This window comes from Dromiciops gliroides, chromosome 1 (genome assembly GCF_019393635.1).
Source record: "Dromiciops gliroides isolate mDroGli1 chromosome 1, mDroGli1.pri, whole genome shotgun sequence".
Taxonomy (NCBI): domain Eukaryota; kingdom Metazoa; phylum Chordata; class Mammalia; order Microbiotheria; family Microbiotheriidae; genus Dromiciops; species Dromiciops gliroides.
The window spans coordinates 69,605,840-69,622,065 of NC_057861.1; positions in this window are offsets into that span (position 1 = coordinate 69,605,840).

Here is a 16,226-nt window from a genome sequence, read left to right on the forward strand (position 1 = left end):
CCAAATTCCCAAACCCATAACAAGTATATAAAGAGAAGTCTCAGGACAAAACCTTGTAGGACACCCATAATTAGTGGGAATGATGTGGATAAAATGAGAAGGATCAGTCAGATAGGTAAGCAGAGAACCAGGAGAGAAGGAGCATCATGACAAGCTAGAGAAAAGGAGAAGAGAAGATCCACAGTGCTACAGAGAGGTCAAAGAGAATGAGGATTGAGAAAAGGTCTTCAAATTTGGCAATTAAGAGATTGTTAGTAACTTTGGAGGGAGCAGTTTGTTATTCTCTCTCATTCTAACTTTCTTCATTGTTTCACTCGATATTCTAGATCTTTTGTCAATCTGTCAAAAAGCAATTACTAAGGGCTATTGTTACCATATACCAGACATTCTGCTAATTGTTTCAGATACAAAGAAAGGTGAAACAATCACTACCCTCAAGGAGCTCATATTCCATGGCAGAAACAATATGAAAATAACTAGGTACATTAAAGAATGCATACAGAGTAGATCGAAGATTACCTAGCAGAGAAGCAATAACAGCATGTGAACTTCCTGCAAAAGATGGTGCTTAAGCTCTAAGAGATGCAAAGGCACAGAGATGGGAGATAGAGTGTTTTATGCTAGGCCAGTATGCCTGTATCATAGAGTGTGTAAAGGGAAGTAGAATATAAGACTGGAAAGACAGAAAGGAGCCAGGTTATGAAGCACTTTAAATGCTAAACAGAAGACTTTATATTTGATCCTGGAGGCAATAAGGAGCCTTGAGAGTATATCAGATAGGGGGGATAACATAGGCAGACTTTAGGAAAGTCACTTTGTATTTGCATCCCTAGCCCCTACACAGTGTCTGGCACACAGTTAAATGCTTATTAAATGATTATGGAATTACTGAAAGGAACTACCTGAGGCCAAGGTGAGCAGAGGAATTTCCTAGGAGCTAGAAAAGTAGCAGTTCAAGCTGTGGATGGAAAACAGCTGAGGAGAGTTGTTGACTCCATAGGAACAATATATAAATATCAACTACCATTTCTATTACCTGTGATTTTACTCCTGGTGGGTGAACTACCATTCTCAATGCAGAACAGCAACTGCATTTTGTAACATAGCTGAGTGGAGTATGGATTAGAGTAGGGAGACTTAAGGCAGTTTTATCCAGGTAAGAGGTGATGAGAGCCCAAACTATGGTAGTGGCTGTGTGAAAGGAAATAAAGGGACACAGATGAGAGAGGTCTTGAATGTAGAAACAGGATTTGACAAGAGATTGGACATGTAGAATGAGTGAGAGTAAGAAGTTGAGGATAAAGCCAAGGTTTTGAGCCTGAGTGACTAAGAAAATGGTAGTGCCTAAAATATTAATAGGGAAGCTTGAAAAAAAGGGATAGTTTCTACATGCTGAATTTGAAGTAACTGTGAGATGTCCATTTCAAGATATCTAGAAGGTTTGGACTGAGTTGAGACTGCAGTCCTGCTTCTAACACCTCCTGCCGCTGTACACATCTGGAGATCATCCTCTGAGAGATGGATTTTGTTGTGACTTTTGTCTTGCTCTGTAAAGAACCCCTTAATTTGGTGTGGCATGAAATTTGTAAGATAATAGAAACAGTGTCATTAGTTTTATTATATTGGCATGGATTTTGCAACAATGAATGGATTTTGCACCAATTAATGAGAGCTGTTATCATCATTATCCTCACCAACTATATGACTGAGAAAGTGACAACCTCCTTGGGTTAGTTTGTTCATCTAGGAAAAGAAGGTCAGTAAGAGCATTTTTCAAACTTTAAAGCTCCATAGAAATGTTAATTATTTGCTAACCTCTAATTCAAAGGAATGATTTCAGGATCAAGTAAGATAAAGGTCAAAGCACTTTGAAAGGGCAGCTAGGTGGCACAGTGGATAAAGCACCGGCCCTGGATTCAGGAGGACCTGAGTTCAAATCCAGCCTCAGACACTTGACACTAGCTGTGTGACCCTGGGCAAGTCACTTGACTCTCATTGCCCTGCCCCCCCCAAAAAAAGGCACTTTGAAGAATGGAAAGCCTAGTCTATGTGTAAAATCATAGTAGAAAGCCTGGCAAGGCAGTGGAGAACTCCTCTTGGAGTCCTGAAAACCAAGGTTCAAATTCTGTTTCTGCATATGCTGTCAGTGTGACCTTGGGCAAGTTATTCAAGCTCTTAGAGGGCCCCTGGGGACTCAAAGACCATAAAATGTGGAACAGTTGCTGATCTGCATTGGTAATGGCACTTCACCCACCAGGAGTAGAACCACAAGTAACATAAATAATAGTTGATATTTATATATTACTCCCATGGAGTCAACAATTCTCCTTAGCTGCTCTCTATCCACAGCTTGAACTGCTACTTTTCTGTGGCTGTTAGGGAATTCCTCTGCTCTCCTTGGCTTCAGGTAGTTCCTATCAGTCCTTGGGAAAGGAGGGAGAATGACCTGAACTTTGGTAGATAACTGCCACCCAAATCTGGATTGGGTGATATATTTGGATAGAGTGAGCCTTGATGACTATTCTCTCTACAAAAACAAAAATTTTTAGTAAGTTTCTGTAACCAAAGAAATCATCCCTTATTAGTTGGGCTAATGAATGACTATAAATTTAGCTAGACTGAGTCTTGGCAACAGACACTTTGGCCAGGTCCCTAATAATAGTCATTCAAGCTGGGCAGAATCTGACAGAGATGAGAATCAACTAGCAGAGCCTTCAAGAGTCTAGGGTTATAACAACAATAGCAGAGGTCCAGTAATGAAGTATGCTACCTACGTCTTGGCAGAGGGGTGATGGACTTCAGATGCAGAATGGGACACCTTTTGAGATACCTTGCCATTTTAGATATAGTGGCCAATGTGGACATTTGTTTTGGTTGGCTATGCATAGTTACCCAAAAAGTACCATGGCATATAAGGAATGGCAAATAGTCCAGTAGGACTAGGTATGGAGTGCCTGGAGGGGAGTAATAAGACTGGAAAAATAGGAAAGGGCCAGGATTTGAAGTGCATTAAATGCTAATGGTGGGGCAGCTGGGTGGCGCAGTGGATAAAGCACTGGCCCTGGATTCAGGAGGACCTGAGCTCAAATCCGGCCTCAGACGACACTTTCTAGGTGTGTGACCCTGGGCAAGTCACTTAACCCTCATTGCCCCACAAAAAAAAAAGCATTCTGACAGAAATGCCAATGGGAAGTTTATATTTGATCCTAGAAGAAATAGGGAGTCACTGGAGTTTGAGCAGGAAAATGGAACAGTCAGACAAAAATCACTTTGACAGCTGAGTGGAAAATGAATTGGGTGATATATTTGTGAGGTAATGAGAGACTTGATGCTGGAAGACCAATTAGAAACCTGTTGCTATAGTCCAGGCAAGAGGTGATGAGAGGCTGAACTGCGATGATGGCTGTGTGAGTGGAGTAAAGAGGACATAGATAAGAGAGGCCATAAAGGTAAGAACAAAAGCTGATTTAAAAGGAGTAGGAGAGTAAGCTGCACACATATGATTTTTCACCAGGCCTATGTTCCTACTTCTAATAATAATGCCTCATCTTTGCTTTTCCTTCCTCCATTTGTTCCATCATGTTGGGAAGGTGCCAATATTGTACAATTTTTAGAAGGTCCCACCATTCCAGAAAGACTTCAGGTCATGGTCTAGTGATCAATGTTGCATCTGTGATCCTCACTTCAGAAAGTCTCACTGCCAGAAGGCTGGCCACAACCAGTAGACCACTGGTTGACTAAAATGTAGGGTGATACTGTGGTCTGCATAGGTAAAGAAACTATTCATAGTAATTCTGTCGTGGGTCTTTTGAAGTTTGGGGAAAGTACAAAGAGCTGTCATTGAAAAAGCATAGCTCTTCATGTTAATCTCACTTGAAAGAAAATAAGTCCATTAGGTGGGTAAAGTGCGACTTTTCCAGCCCATTTTCAAGATTGTGATTTAATTAGGTCTGGGCTTTGCTGTTTTTCAGAACGTAAATTAGACTTGTCTCAGAACTATGTGAAGAGAAGGTGGAGTTAACAAGGGACAGGCCAAGGCTAGTGAGGAAGGATTGCTGTGTCAGGATCTGTGGAGAGGTGTTTCCCCAGCCCTTGTCTGGCTTGTTCCAAAACCCTGTGAAAACTGGCATGGGAGTAGCAATGGAATTTTCCCAACTAAAGATTCCTCATAACTGTGCTTGTTCCTCTCTCCTGTGAGATGTCCAAAGCAGCCATTTCCTTAGATACATTAATGAGCTCCTGTTGGCCAGGAAAACACTTCTGAGCCCCCAAGATGCCCTAAGAGCTCCCAATATTTTGCTGCCTTTCTGTGCAGGGAGCATCTCTATAAAATAAGAGAGGGCCCCACCCTTCCCAAGTGTGGATCTAAGATTTAGTCCAGAGTCCATCCCTAGTTGCTTATCTGAGCATTACAGCTATGAGTAGGGAAGTAAGAAATCCAAGTGCCTACAAGGCCAGACTATGGCCTGCTGTAGCTTTACCTAATGTATTCACCAAGGCAAAAGAGTGGGATTATATGGGGCAGCTAGGTGGCGCAGTGGATAGAGCATGGGCCTTGGATTCAGGAGGACCTGAGTTCAAATCCAGCCTCAGACACTTGACACTTAACTAGCTGTGTGACCCTGGGCAAGTCACTTAACCCCAATTGCCTCACCAAAAAAAAAAAAAAAAAAAGGTGGGATTATCCCTCCCCTTTCCTCATACTCCTGGCAGTTAATCTTCTATTGTGATTTTTCCCTTCAAGCTTGCCTTTAATACTAATCATGGACAAAAGTGGGAGGGACCTTAGAGATCTAGTTCCCTCATTTTACATTTGGGGAAGGTGAGGCCAAAAGAAGGAAAATGACTTATTAAAGGTCACAAAGCTAGTTTTAACGTAATATTGATACACTGAAAAACCCAAATTAGGTTAAAACTAGCAGGGTGGGGGCAGCTAGATGGCGCAGTGGTAAAGTACCAGCCCTGGATTCAGAAGTACCTGAGTTCAAATCCAGCCTCAGACACTTGACACTTACTAGCTGTGTGACCCTGGGAAAGTCACTTAACCCTCATTGCCCTGCAAAAAAAACAACAAAACTAGCAGGGTGATGTTAAATACACTAGTAGTAGATTCAGAGAGTAATTCCTGAGGTTCAGTATCAACTTGGAATGAATTCTCCAGTGGAGTGCCCCAGGGATCTGTTCTTGGCCTTCTGCTTTTTAACATTTTTAATCTCTTTTTATTTTTTACACATTTGTTGCCTCTCAAATCCTGCCCCCCCATATGAACAATAAAAATAAAATAAAAATAAAACAAATATGCATAGTCCAGCAAAAACAAATTCCCATAATAGCCATGTCCAAAAAGTATACCTTGCCAGGAAAAAAAAATGCTTTATTCTGTATTTTAAGTCCCTCTCCTCAGTATCAGAAGATGAGTAGCATGTTTCATCTTCAGTCCCCCAGACTCCTGGTTTACCATTGCATCAGTGAAAGTTCTAAAGTCTTTCAAAGTTGTTTTTCTTCTTTTTATCATTGTATGAATTATTCTCCTAGTTCTTTTCACTTCACTGTGCCTAAGTTCATAAAGGTCTTTTTTCTCTGAAACTTTCAGCATTTCTTATAGTACACCAATATTCCATTATTATCCTATATTATTTCAGTATGTGTTTAGCCATTCCCCAATAAATGGGTACTGTTTCCATTTTCTGCAACCACGAAAAAGAGCTACTAGAAATATTTCAGTACATATTGGTCCTTTTCATCTCTCTTTGATTGTTCTGACCTAGTAGTAGTCATAAAAGTATTTTCTTATTTTCCAGTTACATGTAAAGATAGTTTTCAACATTTGTTTTCATAGGATTTTTAGTTCCAAATTTTTCTCCCAACCCTCCCTTCCCTCCCCCCTCCCCAAGACAGAAAGCAATCTGATGTAGATTTTGGCCTAGTAGTAGCAATGCTAAGTCATAGATATGGACAATTTGTTTCACATTTTCGTCGGTGAATTGACTTATCCAGTTTGCAGATGACACAAATTTGAAAGGTGAAGCTAACACATTGGATCACACAGTCCAGATCCAAAGAGATTTTGACAGTCCAGAGCACTAGGCTGCATCCACGAGAATGGCTTAGAAGTTGCAGAAGCAGGGCAGCTAGGTGGTGCAGTGGATAGAGCACTCGCCATGGAGTGAGGAGGACCTGAGTTCAAATTCGGCCTCAGACACTTGACACTTACTAGCTGTGTGACCCTGGGCAAGTCACGACCCCAATTGCCTCACCAAAAAAAGAAGAAGAAGAAGAAGGAGAAGGAGAAGGAGAAGAAGAAGAAGAAGAAGAAGAAGAAGTTGTAGAGGCAAATTTTGACTTGAAATAAAGAAGCTTCCTGATAATTAGAGGTGTCCCTAAGTAAAACTGACTAGCTTTGTGAGTTGATAGCATCTCCTGGCAGAAAATGGAGGATTACTTGTTTAATGTTTGATATTACTTGTTTTTCAGTATGAGTTGGACTAAATAGCCACTGTTATCCTTTCCAATTCTAAAATTCTGTGATTCCTGAAAGAGCAGTGGGTTTGGAGTTGAAAAAACAGATTCAATTACTTACTAGCCATTTGAAGCACTGGCACATCACTTACCTCGTGCTCAGTTTCCTTATCTGGATTTGCCAAACAAGTTCCCTTCCTAATATTGAAGGTTGAGAAAAAGAAGTTCCCTTCCTATTCTAAAAATCAATGATCCTCTTCATGGTTTGGAGATGACTCTGAGTTCTAAAAGGTTATTCCATTGGAACAGAAGCTCTAACATCCCAAGGAGGAAGGGCTTCCATTACAGTCCAATAAGGAGGGGGAAGAGCCAATTTTAGGTATGAGCAATGGTTTATCAAAATTTCCCAGAGGCAGGAAATTGCAGCATGAGGGCAAAGAACAGCTTAACAATTCAGCTTGCCAAAAATAGAGTATGCATGAAGGAGACGGAGCAACTAGGTGGCACAGTGGGCCTGGAGCCAGGAAGATCATCTTCCTGAGTTCAAATCCAGCCTCAGACACTTACTGTGTGACCCTGGACAAGTCACTTAAGCCTGTTTGCCTCAGTTTCTTCATCTGTCACATGAGCTGGAGAAGGAGATGGCAAATCACTCCACTATCTTTGCCAAGAAAACTCTAAATAGGACAACAAAGAGTGAGATACAACTGAACAACAACAGTAAAAATTAAGGAGAGTAGTATCATGAAATAAAGCCACAAAGGTAGCTTAGAACCAAAACTAAAAACGTTAAATGCCTAGCAAGTCTGTACTTTATCCTCGAGGCAGTGGAAAGCTTCTGAAGGCCAAAGCAGGGGAGTGACCTCAGCTGGCTGGTGCTTTAAGATTATATGACAGCTGTATGAAGGAGAGAAGGAAATGACTGGCTGGAGACAGAGACCAGAGAGGAGTCCACTGCCATAGTTCAGACAAGAAGACTGAACGAGGGTAATAACAGAGAGCAAGTGCTTTTTTTTTTTTTTTTTTGCGGGGCAATGGGAGTTAAGTGACTTGCCCAGGGTCACACAGCTAGTAAGTGTTAAGTGTCTGAGGCCGGGTTTGAACTCAGGTACTCCTGAATCCAGGGCCAGTGCTTTAACCACTGCACCATCTAGCTGCCCCAGAGCAAGTGCTTTTGAAGTCTTAACAACCTAAAGGGAAGAAGGAAACTATATCTAGCAAGCCAGATACCATAGTGAATAGCTGCTGTGTAAGAAGAATAGTAGTGTATACATTGTCCAGGTCTGTTGTAGCTGCTTTAGAATTTGGAGGTTTTCATAGAAGAGGAGACTAGCTACTGCTAAAGGCAATAAACCTTTTATTGTCAGATCTTAGGCATAATTTGAGACACCTGGGAGGTAGTGGGGGCAGAATGAGGTAGCCACATACAAGATTGAAAAATTCATACAAAGAATACAACCAGGTCTCAGTAGGTAAAGTGAGTTGTGTGGAATACACACAGTCACAAATGCTTTGATCTTTAGGCCATAGCAAGCATAGGAAGGGAATTAAGAATTGTATAAGGGGGGCAGCTAGGTGGCGCAGTGGATAGAGCACCGACCCTGGATTCAGGAGGACCTGAGTTCAAATCCGGCCTCAGACACTTGACACTAGCTGTGTGACCCTGGGCAAATCACTTAACCCCCATACCCCCACAAAAAAAAAAAATTGTATAAGATGCTGCCCTTTGGATTAATATACCTAGATAACACCAAGATATCCTCTTTACTTCTAATTCAGGTGACAAGGTGTGGAGTAGAGAAAATTATAGAGAGGAGTGAGGTCTCTAGGAAGCATGTCTGATTTTGCACCTTCCTCTAATGTCATAGGCAAAGATGCCCCAAGGATCAACTAGAGGAGCCCAGTTGAATACAACATGAAACTTGAAGTTGACAGCATATAAGATTCAAGATAAAAAGATTCAGAATTCCAGAAAAGGAAAAGTGGCAGAGTATGGGAAGGAGAGAGTACCAGTCAGGAGGAAGATGCATGTCCAAAGCAGAGGCAGACTCATATACCAGTCTTAGGGATCTCACAGAGGACCAAAAAAAAAAAAAATAGAAATTTTTTGCACAGACCCAGAGGTTCACAAGAGAAAAAATCCAAGTAATGAGCCAGCAATAAAATCCTCAGTTGTATACACACAATTGCAAAGCATGAGTAATAAAAGATCCTAATTCAAGGAGGCAAATTTTACTTGATGGGTATTACTGAGACTTGGTGGGATGAGAGCCGTGCCTCATAGTTTATGCAAATGCACAGAGACTGGCAGGAATATGAAGCCTCAGTCAGCCCCAGTCCCTGAATCAGAGCCACTGACAATGCGGTGGTCCTGTGTCAGCACTATATTGCAAAGAAATACATATATAAGTGAAAAGGGAAGGAAGAAGGAAGTAGCACAGCATATTAAGAAAATATATAGGGGCAGCTAGGTGGCACAGTGGATAAAGCACCAACCCTGGATTCAGGAGGACCTGAGTCCAAATACAGCCTCAGACACTTGACACTTACTAGCTATATGACCCTGGGCAAGTCACTTAACCCCCATTGCCCTGCAAAAAAAAAGAAAAGAAAATATATTCATGGGGCAGCTAGGTGGCGCAGTGGATAAAGCACTGGCCTTGGATTCAGGAGGATCTGAGTTCAAATCTGGCTTCAGACACTTGACACTTACTATCTTTGTGACCCTGGGCAAGTCACTTAGTCACTTAACCCTCATTGTCCCACCAAAAAAAAAAAAAATTCATGAGGAGATCTAGAAACCAGAGGAGAGAAGCATGGTGAAGAACATTTGAATGAAAAGCAATGGGGGAAGAAACAACATGACTATACTAGAGACTACTTCACTGGAAAAAGAAAAGAGATGCAGCATTCAAGACAAAGCAGTGATGGGAGCTTTCATTAACCCATCTACTAAAGTTTACTCTCTGCCAGAAGCAAAGCAGCTAATTATTTCTTGCTTTGCCTTAATGATTCATCCTTCAAAAGGCACAGCAGCCAATAGCAGAATAGAAAATTCTATTCTGGATCTAATCACCAAGGAAGAACTGGTTGTTATGATAGAAATGATAAGAACCTGAGGGTAAATGTCAGCATTCAACTTTAGAATTTGTGATAGAGAAGAAAGCTGGGCATAATCTGACATTCACTGTAGAATTTAGCAAAGCAGGTCCAGGAGAGATAATTTGAAAATTATTGGTCTACCTGAAAACCATGATCAAGAAAAGAGCTTAGACACCATCTTCCAAGATATTCTCAGGGAAAATTGCCCTGAAATTCTAGAAGAAGAAGGTAAAATAGAAATTGAAAGAATCCACCAATCACCTCCTGAAAGAGATCCCAAAAAGAAAACTCCTAGGAATATTATAGCCAAATTTCAGAGCTCTCAGGTCAAGGAGAAAATATTGCAAGCTGCTAAAAAGAAAGAATTCAAGTACTGTGGAGCCCCGATCAGGATAGCACAGGATATAGCAGCTTCTACATTAAAGGACTGGAGAGCATGGAATATGATATACCAGAAGGCAGAAGAATTGGGATTACAACCAAGAATCACCTACCCAGCAAAACTGATTATAATCTTTCAGAGGAAAAAATGAGACTTCAATGAAAAAGAGGACTTTCAGGTATTTGTGATGAAAAGACCTGAACTGAATGGCAAATTTGACTTTCAAATACAAGACCCTAGAGAACCATAAAAAATTGGATTTGGGGGCATACCTGGGGTTGTGCAGTGGGTGACTGTCTTGTGTCTGAGGCCGGGTTTTGGCTGGGATCCCCTTGTGTCCAGGGTGGATGCTTTGTCCACTGTGTCACCTAGCTGCCCCATGATGACATTTTTAACGTTAAATTGAGGGATATGGAGAATGCACTAGGGGAGGGGGAAGGGCAGAGGTAGCATGGGGTGAAATCCCCCATGAAAGAAATAGGAGGGGGGGGCAAAGCCAAGATGGCGGAGGAGAGGCTGTGACTCCCACAAGCTCCAGATAAAGCCATCCACTCACACCCAAATAATGTGGTAAAAAAAAACAACAACAACCCAGAACAGCCTAATACACGTAAGAACATAGTGAGACTATTTCTCTGCAAAAGAGGGCAATTCCGATCCCCTACTTATCAGGCTGAACAGCTCAGCATGCAGTCCGGACTCAGCCAGGGAGAGTGCTTCCAGCACCATTTGGAGTCTTTAGCACCAGCAGCTTCTGAGGCTCCGATCACAGACTGCTGAGGGGGTTCAGCGGTAGGCTGGGCTGAAGTGGAGGCAGTATCTACTGGAGTTGGGGCAAAGCACCCTGGGTCTGAACCAGTGGGCTGAATCGAGTGGTAGTGGCCCAGTGGGGGAGGGGCAAAAGCACACCAAGCTTCTGACCATAGAGAATCAGAGTTCAATCAGACTTCTGTTTCCGGGTCAAAGAGATAACGGCCATGATTACTCACAAGCCAGACAGGCTGAGAAGAAGCCAAATCACCCCCTGGGCCATGCTGTAGCATGAACAGTATGTTCTGGAAGCAGCACTACACTTTAAGAAGGAGTAAAAAGCCAAGAAATAGTAAGCCAGGATGAGTAGGCAGAGAAAGCAGACCATCGAAAACTTCTTTAGGGGAAAGGTAGACCACAATACAACCTCAGAAGAAGAAGATAATAACAGGGTCAAAGCTCTCAAGAAAAATATGAACTGGTCTCAGGCCATGGAAGCTCTCAAAAGGGACTTTGAAGAGAAAGTAGGAGAGATAGAACAAAGATGTAGAGAAAGAGAGGAAGGAATGGAAAGAAATGAGAGCAATGCAGGAGAGTCATGAGAAAAAAGTCAACAGTTTGAAAAAACAAATGGAAAAGGAGATTAAAAAACTGACTGCTGAAAATAATTGCCTAAGAATTAGGATTGAACAAATGGAAGCTAGTGACCTTATGAGAAACCAAGACACAGTAAAGCAAATCCAATTGAATGAAAAAATAGAGGGTAGTGTGAAATATCTCCTTGGAAAAACAGCTGACCTAGAAAATAAATCTAGGAGAGATAATTTGAGAATCATTGCACTACCTGAAAACCATGACCAAAACAATAGCTTAGACACCATCCTCCAAGAGATTGTGAGGGAAAATTGCCCTGATATTCTAGAAGCAGAAGCTAAAATAGAAATTGAAAGAATCCACTGATCACCTACTGAAAGAGATCCCAAAAGGAAAACCTCCAGGAATATTATAGCCAAATTCTAGAACTCACAGGTCAAGGAGAAAATATTGCAAGCAGCTAGAAAAAAGGAATTCAAATACTGTGGAGCTCCAATAAGGATAAAGCAAAATGTAGCAGCTTCTACATTAAAGGACCGGAAGGCATGGAATATGATATTCCAGAGGGCAAAGGAACTGGGACTACAGCCAAAAATCACATACCCAGAAAAACTAAGCATCATCTTTCAAGGAAAAATAGATTTTCAATGAGAAAGAGGACTTTCAGGCATTTGTTATAAAAAGACCTGAACTGAATAGAAAATTTGACTTTCAAATACAAGACCCTGGAGAAGCATAGAAAGGTAAACAGGAAAAAGACTTCATGAGGGATATTAAAAGATCAAACTGTTTTCCTACATGGGAAGATAATACTTTGAACTCATAAGAACTATCTCAGTAAGAAATTCACAGAGGACATAGGTCTGAACTGAATAAAAAGGGATGATATCTGTAAAGCATTTATGTTTTGTTCTTTGTGGGGCAGACAGGGTGGGGTGTCTTATGTCTGGGGCCAGATTTGGGCTTGGGGCCTCCTGGGTCCAGGGTTGGTGCGTTGTCCACTGTGACACCTAACTAACCCATGATGACATCTTTTTTTTTTTTTTTTTAGTGAGGCAGTTGGGGTTAAGTGACTTGCCCAGGGTTACACAGCTAGTAAGTGTTAAGTGTCTGAGGCCGGATTTGAACTCAGGTACTCCTGAATCCAGGGCCGGTATTTTATCCACTGCGCCACCTAGCTGCCCCGATGATGACATCTTTAAAATAGGGTTGAGGTGTAGGAGAAATAGACTGGGGGAGGGGGAAGGGGAGAGATGGTCTGAGGAGAGGTAGTTCACATAAAGGAAACAAGAAAAAAGCTTATGGAGGGGAAGGGAAGAGGGGGAAGGAATTGGGGAGTGAGTGAACCTCAATATCATCAGAATTGGCTCAAAGAAAGACTAACATACATACTCAAGTAGGTATAGTAATATATTTTTGCCCTGAGGAAGGGGAGGGAGATAAGGGGTGGGGGGAGAGAGAGGGAAAGGAGCGAAGGGCATATTGGGGGAGAGAGCAGTAAAAAGCAAAACACTTTTGGAAGGTAAAGATGTTCTGCATAACTGCACAAGTATGACATATTGAATTGCTTGATTTCATAGGGAGGGTTGAGGAGGGAGGGAGGAAGAAAATTTAGAACACAATTAGTTCAAAGACCTTAAATTCATCAGAGTGGGCTCATGGAGGGAATATCATTCACACCCAGTTGAGAGGAGTAATCTATTTAACCCTACAGGAAAGTATGAGGGGAAGAGGATAAGGAAGGAAGGGTGAAAAAAAGGGAGTGCAGAGTAGGGGAGGGGACAGTCAGAAGTAAAACACTTTTGAGGAGGAATGGGTTAAAAGAAGATAGAAAATAGAGTAAATATCATGGGAAGGGAATAGGATGGAGGGAAATAGTTATGATGATTGATTATAATGGCAAAACATATGGTACCTACTTTGCTGGGCTAATATGAAGAAAATTCTTTGTCAAGTTTAAGGTACTTGATTCAGGTTATGATGAACAGGATACTATCAGAAAAACCTGGAAAGACCTACATGAACTGAAGCAGAGTGAAATGTACTGTATACAAAATAACAGCAATAGTGTAAGATGATCTGCTGGGAAGCATGTGGTTATTTTCAGCAAGGCAATGATCCAATATAACCCTGAAGGACTTATGAAAATGGCAACCCATCTACAAGGAAAGAACTGATAGTGTCTGAAAACAGATGGAAACACATTTTTTAAAAAATTTTTCTCCTCTTCCACAATTCCTCAATCTGTTTTGGGTTTTGGGTTTTTTTTTTTTACTATTTTCTCTCACAGCCTAGCTAATGTGGGAATGTTTTCCATGACTACTCATGTATAACTTATTTTGAAATGCTTGAGTTCTAGTGGGTGGGGGGTGGGAATGGAGGAGGAAGAGAAGTTGGAACACAAATTTTTTTAAAATTGATGTTAAAATTTGTTTTTACATATATTTTAGAAAATACAATTCTATTTAAAAGTGAAAAATAAAATAAAAGAAATTTTAAAAGAAAGAAATGATGAGCAGGCAGATTTCAGAACAACCTGGAAAGACTTAAGTGGAATGATGCTGAGTGAAGTGAGCAGAACTGGGAGAACATTGTACACAGTAACAGCCATGTTGTGTGATGATCAACTGTGATAGACTTGGCTCTTCCCAGCAGTGCAATGGCCCAAGACAGTTCCAAAGGACTCATGATGGAAAATGTTCTCCACATCCAGAAAAAGAACTGTGGATTCTGAAGGCAGATTGAACCATACTAGTTTCACTTTATTTGTTTTTTTTTCCTTTTGTTCTGTTTCTTTTACAACATGACTAATGTGGAAATGTTTTACATAATTGTCCACGTGTAACCTATATCAAATTGCTTGCTGTCTTGGGGAGGGGAGGAGAGAGAAAAATTTGGAACTCAAAATTTTATTTAAAATGAATGCTGGGGGGCAGCTAGGTGGCGCAGTGAATAAAGCACCAGTCCTGGAATCAAGAGGACCTGAGTTCAAATCCGGCTCAGACACTTAACACTTAGTAGCTGTGTGACCCTGGGCAAGTCACTTAACCCCAATCGCCTCAGCAAAAAAAAAAAACCATAGTATTCCATCACAATCATACCATCATAACTTGTTCAGCCATTCCCCAATTGATGGGCATCCCCCCAATTTTCAATTCTTTTAAGAGCTACTGTAAATATATTTGTACCTATAGGTACTCTTTGGGATACAGACCTAGTAATGGTACTGCTGAGTCAAAAGGTATGCACAGTTTTATAGCCTGCCCTTTGGGCAAAATTCCAAATTGTTCTCCAGAATGGATGAATCAGTTCACTACTCTACCAACAGTGCAATAGTGGCCCAATTTTTCCACACCCTCTCTAACATTTATCATTTTCCTTTTGTGTTATATTAGCTAATCTGATAGGTGTCAGGTGGTACCTCAGAGTTGTTTTAATTTGCATTTCTCTAATCATTAGTGATAGAGTATTTTTTCATATGACTGTGGATAGTTTTTATTTCTTCTTATGAAAACTGCCTGTTCATATCCTTTATAGGTCTCCATACTCTTGAACTTGTGTTTACTCATGAGGCAAACCCCAAGAGCGTTCCCTTCTCTCCCTAGAAAGCTAGATTACAGAATCATGCTGCCTACACCCCACTCCCCCCTTCTCTGACTAGAAGGCCAGATTACAGAATCATGCTGCCCAGGAAATCAAAAACTCTCCCTTCCTCTACATAGGATATTGGGATTCAGCAGTATTCTATGTCTACTTCTACCAAGTGCTTCTGCATGAACTTTTATCAGCTGCCTCTCTTGGGCTGGGAAAGATTCCTCTAAGGCACTCTCAGACCAAGAGAGCAGAAAGCTGTAGGCCAGTACACAACAATCATGTGCTTCTAACCCATAGCAACTATTATGGGGAGAGGGTGCACCTTCGTGGAGGCCAGGCTGTGCCTTCCCCAGTACACAGGTCTGCTCTATCACTGCCCTGATCTTATCTTCTGAATGAGAAAGGCTAACCTGTTGCTGTCTTTTGTAGATATTTTTAAAAGGGTGACTTCTCTAACACAAGTTCACCCTCCTAATGTCCAGCCAACCAGTCATCTTGAGGGCAGCCTCAGTTGCAGAAGCACAATCAGGAGCCCTCTCTTTCCTCTCAACTAATCACCAAAGCACATGCCCAGTTTCCATGGGAAGCTGCTGGTCTGACCTCAGACAAAGGCACATCCCCTTTGATCTCATTGACTCTCCTGATCAATACCCATTACATTGTACCCATAGCAATTGAAATAGCACTTTGCACATAGTTGGTGTTGTTGAATGGCTGAAGCATCGAGACTAATTGAGGGAGACAGGGGCCACATATGCCAGAGGAGCTGAACCACCCCCATTTCCGACTCAAATGGAAACAGCCCACCAGGGCTCCTTGTGCTCAGGAGCTCTAGCAGTAACAACACTTGAAAGGATACCAGCCCTGCCTCTAACTTGACCCTGCACCCATCACTGAGGGGAGCAGCTCTTGAGAAGTGACCCAACATCCCTGACACCATCAACTGCCAGAACCAGACAGGAAAGCCCCTAAGAGCCTTTGAAAGAGCAGCACCTCCAAGACCATGGAGCCTTCTTCCAAATCAAGGGATAGATAATAGCTTGGAGATGCAGCCTGGCAACTACCTCAGCTCCTCAGCAGCCACGACTACTGAAGAACCACAAAATAAAGTTCTTACCACAATCATTCTTAGAATCTTCAAATGGTTCACTGTTAGTGGACCTTCTCATCTGATTTACTACTAAAAGATCCTCTGTGTGTGTTGTTTCCTCCTAGAACGTAAGCTCCTTATGAGCAGAACTGGCCTTGCTTTTCTGCTTAAATAGAAGATATCCTCAGTACTTAGAACAGTGCTTTGCTCTTAGTGCTAAACAAATGCATTTTCATTCTTTGAATTACTGGTTTA